The sequence below is a fragment of the Stylophora pistillata genome, chromosome 4, assembly GCF_964205215.1.
Source record: "Stylophora pistillata chromosome 4, jaStyPist1.2, whole genome shotgun sequence".
NCBI lineage: Eukaryota > Metazoa > Cnidaria > Anthozoa > Scleractinia > Pocilloporidae > Stylophora > Stylophora pistillata.
Genome location: NC_142522.1, coordinates 23,142,128 through 23,150,922, shown reverse-complemented (window position 1 = coordinate 23,150,922; position 8,795 = coordinate 23,142,128). Strand labels below are relative to the sequence as shown.

General features: G+C 37.1%; 1 long non-coding RNA gene across 1 annotated transcript; it reads left to right on the top strand.

Annotated features, from left to right (window-relative positions):
• The first annotated feature begins 1,027 nt into the window (after positions 1–1,027).
• On the top strand, positions 1,028–7,930 carry LOC148732913 (uncharacterized). Its single transcript, XR_015999606.1, has 3 exons — positions 1,028–1,112; positions 2,922–3,010; positions 4,649–7,930. It is a non-coding gene; the product is annotated as an uncharacterized LOC148732913 (long non-coding RNA).
• Positions 7,931–8,795: the final 865 nt, after the last annotated feature.

Genomic DNA, 8,795 nt, shown 5'->3' with positions numbered 1-8,795 from the left:
ACTGAAATGTGGGGCCAGCCTAAGTTTTTATAAATTCTACTGTGACGCCATGTTTTACGGAAGTCATGTTAGATACAAAATTGTCTATGCCGTGCAGTGATGATTAAAGTTGAAGCGTTTCCGCAAGTATTACCAAGTACTAAATAAAAAAATGAAATGAAACTGAAAAATCCTAAGAAACATCCTAAGAAATTTTAAGGGCTAACTATATTATTTTGTATGATAGGAAACTAGTCTTCCATGAAACATTATGCCAGACCGTAAGTTTCACGTATCGTTTCTCTTATTCCTGTCCTCTCTGAATCTATAAGATGTTTCCTAAACATTCATGCGAAGGCCTTTAATGGGTGATCAGCCGTACTTCCCAGAGCATACGAGGACTTGACTTGCCTTGTGCTCTCTGGACGATATAGCTCAGTAGACCGCTGTTTTGGAGCGTATTGAATCATTGCTGTTTGGTATATTGTAGAAGACTAAGGAAACAGTAGAGTTAATCATGCTAGGAAAAGAACAATAGGAGGATGCGTTTAAAGCGAATCAACAGTATGTTTATAAATCATGGTATTGGTATGGTAGTAGGAAATTTTGGCTGAAATTTCAGTTCTGAAATTGCTGCTCGTAATTAAAGACCTCGGTCACGGTCCTACACTCTACAGACCTCGAAGCCGGAAAATAACACAAATTTATCAACAGACATCGAATCGTTAATTATGCAACTGGTTTAGGAATAAATTGTGTAACGTTTCTGCCTTAACCAGTCTCCTATTTCTAAGATCACCGATACTGTTTCAGAATTGAAATCTCTGAGACTGCGAATTATGATTACACCTCACAGCTTTTATAATTACACTCTCCAAATCTCTCCCTACTAACCTTATGAAATGAATTTCCATCTATCGATAGCTAGAAGTAAACTTAATCTTAGTGTAAGTGCCTTACCATCTTACAGCTGTTAAACCTTTTAACCTTTGCTGGTGGTTTAAACTGATAACGCTTGTAAAAGATACTTTCGAAACAATGTAAGGAACAATTTTCGTTCTCCTCAGTCATTTTGAGCCTACTCTTGAGCCTAACAAAGAGTTCGTATTTAGTTCTCTACACACCTGGACTTGGTAAGTGACCGTGACACATTTGAAAAAGGAATAGCTTTTACGATTAAATTTTTTTAACAACTAACGGTTGAAATTTGTCCGATTGTAACGCCTAACGGCTCTATTTTTTCAGTCGTCTTACGGTTAACGGTTAACCCATTGAGAACCTCTTGTAATTGGCACTAAGGAAACTTATCATAGTCTTATTTGCCAAATACCGGGAGATATTACACCATGCATATATATACAGCCTATAGAGCTATTTATCGTGCTCATGGTGGATACTCAAGCAGTTTTAGCAAATAGTTGTAAATTTTCAGGTTTTTGCGTTGTCGAAGCTAGAAGTTTACCGTGTCAGTTAGACACTCTCTGAGTTTTTTCTATGGCGGTTTAACCTCCATTGTTGGGGATGAATTCTTACAAAGTGAAGTTAAAATTAGCTAATGGATTTAATGTTTCTGAAGAAGGCGTTCGAAGGGAAGCAGTTCATTCCAAACAGGAATGAGAGATAAAAAGACTAGGCCTCTTTCGACTTCTTTCGAATTTCAAAGTTATGAATTAAGAACTCCTAAATTAGCCAATAGAATGACTGATTTTTGGTAATTACCAATATTGATACATTCCACTGACTTTCTCTTGCGATTTACCTAGTTTACGAAGATCTTTTGAGCTTTTTTTGGTCATGTTTGGCCACTTTTGACCGTTTCAAAGTTTTTAAGCAAGAACTTCTTTATAGACGAAAATAGTTCAAAAGAACATGTGGTTGTCAGTGGAGTGTTAGATATCTAGTTCTCAAACTCATTAATAATTCATAATGTCAACTACAAATCACTGCATGAAAACTACATCACGTGCATGCGTTTGGATACCCAATGAAAAACAGGAGTAAAATCCTTAGAGATTTGGAGACAATATCCAAATGTCCACTGATTCTCGGAAAATCAGTGGACATTTGGATATTACGTAGCCAGTAGTTTAGACTTTTGCCATTCATGTTTTCAATGCTTTCAGTCAACTCTTTAACATCCAAACCAATGTCTTCAGCTTTGAACACTCCGCCTGGCTCAGTGGAGCACAACTTATTTGCTCTTTGGACTTGCCATTCTCGAAAAATCTGTATCGCCCATTTGTTCTTGTAAACCGTAGATTTCGGAACAGAATTGATAATAGACGCGTTTTCCTCGTCAGAAGTTTTGGGAATCCGAAACCTTCAACTTGACTCATCCATCTCACACAGTAAACGAATTGATAAACTGTAATAAGTTGGCTAACTCCCAAATGGAACATTCCAACGAAACCATTTTTATCACATTCTCTAGCTATTGTTCATAAACGATAATCGGCAACTCGTTTCAGAAGCTATACCAAAAACTCGTGCTTCGTGTTTCATCAGGGGTTACAAACACCTCAAAAAAATAAAAGCACTCGGCCTGCGACCTCGTGCTTTCATCTGTTTCTCGGTGTTTGGAAACCCTGATGAAACACTCGCACTCCTTTTTGATATATTACTTCGTGTATAACGCTTAGTACGTTATTTTTCTAACATGTTCTAAAGTCATTGGTAAGTGACTGTAAAACAAACGAGTGGTATTAAGGAACCGACACAAATTTAAAGCCATCACCTTAGTAAAAATGACTATTTCTCAATTTTTCGGCAAAAAGCAAATCTTACTCGAGTTTCTTGTGTTATGTTTGATCCGGCATTTTCCCGATTCAAAGCGTTTAACCTGGTGATTTTTCGCACGAAATGTAAATCTTAGAGTTTTAACGTTAGACAAGCTCTTGTAGACACTTCACTAAATGTTTCTCCACCTCTCTTTGGTCATACAGATCCTGCAATGAAGACAATATTTATTGGTGTTTTGTTTTTGTCGCCTCGATTATAGATACGACTCTAGTTTCAATACGTATCTATGTTGGTAAGTGGTAATTATAAAACAAGACCTTCATATATAACTGAGTATTTGTGAAAGCAAAATTCTTTGGATGGTTTTAAAACTTTCCATCTTAAGTTACTAAATTAGTTTTACAGCCAGTAAGTAGTTTGAAACCAGGAGTAACAGTCATAAGAGTTATTTGGTTAGTCCACCTCACACCATTTAAAGGAAGAAGTTGTCGGACGGCAACATCTGTCAAAAAGAGTAGGTGGCTGCCGGTGGAGTCTTTTAAAATCTGGCTCGTGGAAACTGATCACACACATAACTTTTTTTACTACGAAATTACTACATAACTAAAATTTACACTCAATAAGGGTTTGTAAACCACACAATTCTGTGTTATGTTGCTGTATTCAGTCAGGGTCGTCGGTTACATGCTAAATTCGCGAATGATTTGATTTTTCTGTGTCGTTCTTCAGGGTTGACAACTATGGGATAAAACCAAAATCAGGAAACTAAGATTAACTTAGTTTCATGATGATACGTCGTGTTCTAACCATACTTGTACAGGATTACTTTCAGAAATACGCTAGGAAAACATTGGGGAGTTCCTTCCATTGGAAAACAATGGTGAAAACACCATCATTTTTCGTCAGAAATAAGGCCCCGACAGGCCTTCCAATACTCCTAGGGGAACGAAAATTGAGCAGAAGTTACCCGGCGATGCTGCATTAACTCCCCCTTATTTTGCCTCCTTCTTTGATCCATAAATGAACACTCCCTTTTATTCGGCCTACAAGGTTACACCCGATCAGGCGAAAAAAATTGACACGTTCTCGAGGAAAAATGTAAAAACAAAAAGTTGGAGGAATCTGCAAGGTATGAAATGAAACAGCTACCTCACACAAACAATCAAAGTGAGCTTTGGATTTTTTTCTGATTTATACAGCACGCAGAAAGTAGACTTGCAATGAAGCACGAAAATAGTGAAAGTAGAAAAATTAAACGTCGCTCTGTTTCTCAAAATCTTTGAGAGTTCGTGTCCACTAACTGCAGGGGAGAGTACAGGTTAAGTAAGGCTTCGTAATTTGCTCTATGACAGAGAGTCCATACTTTTTTGCTCAAGCACCCTTCATCATTGAGATTATCTTCGTTTCCAAAACGAATCATGTGTCCTAGAAGTCCATTAAACCCTCGTGACTTCAACAAACTATATTTGCTTGAATGTTTCAGAGAAATACTATTTGATAGGAAAATTAAAAAGGGTCAAGAAAAAATCGGAATATATAAAGCAGAAAAATGAAGCAAACCAAAGAGAATTATTTCTGAAGAGGTCCTTTCCCAATACGTACATATGTATGAATTACGTAACAACTAGATGAGTCCGCTTAGGCATGGTTGAAATTTTCACAGCTAGTGGAGACGGATGAAAATCTGTTTTTTTTTGTTTGTTGTTTTGTCCTTTGTTTTTTTTTTGTTGTTTACTATCGCTTGGGTACGTGAAAAGGAAGAGTTCACTTGTACGGCTATGAGCGGGAGAGTAGCGCTTTTGCACACGTTATTTTTAATACGTAGGTAAGTTAACTAAGTAAACCTTAAGGTTACATCTTTCATTGTGGCCGTCATTGTCATTGTCACACAAGTTCTAAAAATTCAATTTTTTATTCCTGGTGTCCGTAGGTGTTCTTGATGTAAATAACGCCTACAAGGAAGCAATTAAAGAGCAGCCACTAAGCAGAGAACATCTAAATCCGCTACGAATAAACTCTTTTGGCAAAAAATATATGAAGGCCACATTCACACTTAACGAGAGTTAATGATAAGGGTTACAGGATAAGGGTTATGCTGTATGACTGTAACTACATTTCCCATTGTTTCTTTAAGAACATCGCGAGGACTCAGGTAGAAGTACCAAAGTATCTTCTCAGTGTTGGCTCACTGCTGACATAAAAAATTGATGAACTCACCTTACGTTATTCCCTCACGTCTTTTTCGGACTTTTCATTTGAGCTGGTACAGGAGAAAATTGTCATCGTAATTCTATTTGACATTAAAATATAAGGTTAAATTCGTGCATTTAGCCACCTAAAAGAGACCAGAGCGCCACCATCAATTTACAGGTGTGTGAAAATACAGGCCATTGTGACACGAAGAGAAAAGAGTTGAGTGGTTAGCCCTGGTGCTAGGCCATGATAAAAATTGTAAGAAATAGACAACTTTTTTGATAGACATGTTTCGGCATGCTTATGCCATCTTCAATCAATGAGTAACTGAACGTGAGTAATTATAAAGCTTCTTTGAGTTTTAAATTAATTGAGTTGTTAGCAGAATCCAGAATACTAAAGTAAGAAAGGGAGTATTTGTTCTTACAAGAAGGAGATGTGTTGAAATGCTTAAAAATATGCGATTTTTTTATCGCTTTCCGTGTGCTCCTTTATCCTAGTAGAGAAATGGGGACTAATTTCGCCAATGTAACGGGAATTACATCCTGCACAAGAAAATTGATGAACTACCATGGACTTTAGAGCATCAGGAGTACGATCTTAACACTGAACATGTTTTTAAGTTTAAAAGACGTGAAAACTAGTTTTCTATTTAGGTCCGATTTACAAAAACCCTTAGCGAGTTGTCTGGAAGTTAAGGTTTGTTATTTTAGAATAATAGCCGACAAAAGGGAGTTTAAAGTAACGTGTATTATTGTCATCAATGTTCCGGCTATTTTAAGAGGAGGACTTGTCAAGACACCGCTTGAAAGTTCTTTCAATAATATGCGAAGGAAAAGAATTACGTTTTCAAGTGTCGGATAGTTTCTTAAGATCGTTTTGGAGGCCGGAAGAGGTGTTGTTGATTTTGTAGATAAGGTCAATAAGAGTTCGGATAAGGCCAATTTTGTAGCATGAAGGAATAAAACTAAAGAAATTTGTTAGGAGACCAGTGTAGGTTTTTTTTATGAAAAACTGAAAAAACACAATCATTCGAAGAGTTGTCTATAAATATATCAAGAAAGGAGAGTTTACCATCATTCTCTTTTTCGAAAGTGAATTTTATGTTGGGGTGCCGTGAATTAATGTAATCAAAAAATGACATAGCATCCTGTTCATTGTGGAAGACACAAAAGGTGTCGTCAACATAACGCCTACAAATACTTCCTTTCTGGCTTTAGTATTCTGGATTCTGCTAAAAACTCAATTGATTTAAAACTCAAAGAAGCTTTTTATATAAATAAGATCAAACCTGAACTTAACAAACAATTACAGCATTATAACACTTTTCTAGCGTTTTAGTTCACACCTTTGATGTTCACACCTTTGCTCATAAAACGGAATCCAACCTAGCTTGTTAAACAAAGCAACTGATGGTGTCGTACGATCGGCATAAGAAATAACTCGTGCCGCACGTTTTCTGGCAATCTTAAGACCCTATAAACCGACTCTTTGTCGCGATTTGACTCTTTGTCGCAATTTTTCCTTTACTAAAATAAAGGAAAAAATCAGAAACTATTAAGGACATTAAGATTTGAGGACGGCGTCTTCTTCTTGCACTTCACGGCATATAAAGGCCTGGGGCGAGAACGCCGTTCTTTGTGCGGGAATTTAGACTAAAGAAAAGGTAAACAAGACGCGAACTTTTTCCAGCCCCTGGTCGAAAATAGCGTCCATCAGGAAAGCGCGGGACGAACTTGTTTTAAGTTTTTGCGAGGAAATCATCAATGAGGATGAATTTCTGTTGTTGTATGATGTTAACAAGTCGAAAAATCCATAGTATCGTTATTGGAATTATGAAAGATTTACATTGCAAGATAAAAGTGAGACTGAAAGTAAGACAGATTTTCGCTTCGAAAAATACGACATCCCTCTCCTGGTTGATGTTCTTGGCTTACCTGACGAAATATAATTGAAATCCTGAACTTAGCTGGTCTCTGATAAAGTATAAAAAAGTTAATGTAATGGAGGCTTTCGAAATGAGTACGTATTATTTGTAGTGGGATGAAACTTGCATGGATGATAAATATGACAGTGTTAATTAGGTGAGACTCAAAGGTAAGCCGAGAAAACAAGCATCTCCGATACATCTATTCTCAAGCCGCGGAAACGGCATAAGAGTAACCAGTAAATTACCAAATCATGAATAAATCTGTAAAACATGGCAAACAGGAGGAAAATGTATCGAGACTTCAAAAGAAAGATCGCAGCGCTCGAAAACTTTTGATTAGGCTCGCTGTAGAGACTGCGAGTTTGACTTCTGATTATAACTACACCCTGCTGCCATCAGCCGACCTCTCAAATGCAATGATAAATTGATGCTCAACATGATAAATTTTTCCATTCTGTTAATAAGGAAAACATGTGGAGTCTACTTACTCGGAACTGGAATCCATCTTCTATCTCTGAAAAAATAAGCACTGTTAACAACAGATTATACAAAACAACAGCGAAAACGACGAGAAAAATGAATAATTTCAGCTCCAAAACCAAACACATACTCACGTTTTGCGCACGACGCGAAATTTAAAAAATGGCGTACTCACCACATGTGAAACGCCGTCCCATCTACACACAGACATGCGCAATGTCATTTTTAAGTGAAAACGAACTTCCGGTGGCGTCCTAGACAGGTGACGTCCTCAAATCTTAAGGTCTCTATTGTTGCTAAACAACGTCTCTACTGTGACTAAACAGGTAAGATGCACGCTACTTGTCTGTAACCGAGTTATCTGACAGGAAGATCATGATTCTCCGGGAGAAGTTATGATAATTGTCCCCCTGAAGTCGCGATGGGGCTTATCAAATTTGATTTCCGTCTTTACATGGGTTGGCTCCACCTCCAAAACTTAGGTTTTGTCAATTCTTGTAACATAAGAAGCTAGCTTTTTTTCCACGGCTTTTACCATTTTTTTTTCACGTAATGGGCGTATTAATAAACCCTGAAGGACGAGCAGAACGTTTTTCACCTATTATGTCCGGATGTCACCAAGAAACTGCATTATGCAGTAAATGGCTTCGACCCGGGGGTAAAATGTGAAAGTGTAGTGTGATGGTCCGGGTGAGTGTAGTCCTGAGAAGGACTGTTGTCGGCTGTTAGGACAAAGTTTGCGGAACTGGCTTATTTTCCTGACACAGAAGTAGTTATTGAGAGTCCTTTCTTCAGTACTCTTCCTTGACTGAGTGGTTAATTCTGAGCTGAGCTTTCCTTCCCAAATGAATTCCATGCGAAGCTTCACATGGAGTAAAGCAGAAAGATTCGTGGTAACATAAAGTATGCTAAGCAGCATAAAGCCCACTTAATTTTTATCGAGAGCCTTTTTTTTCAATGGTGAAAAAGAAAGGAAATGAAAACTGGTGCTAGAAAAATTATCCAGCCTTGAGCTTCCATGAAATTCATATTCGATATTCTCTTACCAAGTATAGAAATAACAATAATACAGCAACAACGAAAATTCAAACCTGGTAGCCTCTAAGGATAATTTAAAATGTGGAAAATATTGCTTGTGACAAATTGTAAGTTCACGATCCAATATAGACCTCTTACCTCATCCCTATGAAATTACCTTTATTTTAAAAGAAGTATCCAGTTATCCCACCAGCTTTTAACTTTAAATTGAGAACGTTTTCCAGCCCATAATTTAAAAAAGAGAACTAATCCTATTTCACAGATTCACAGATTCACAGATTTCGTTTCATACAATTTGTGATTTTTCAGTGCGGTGATGAGGAGGAAGAGTTATCTATGTTGTGTTTAGCTTTTACTGAAACTGGAACCTAATTCCAAATAAATTGGATAATAAAATAATGGATTTTTTTCAATAGACAATACACCTTCAGATAAA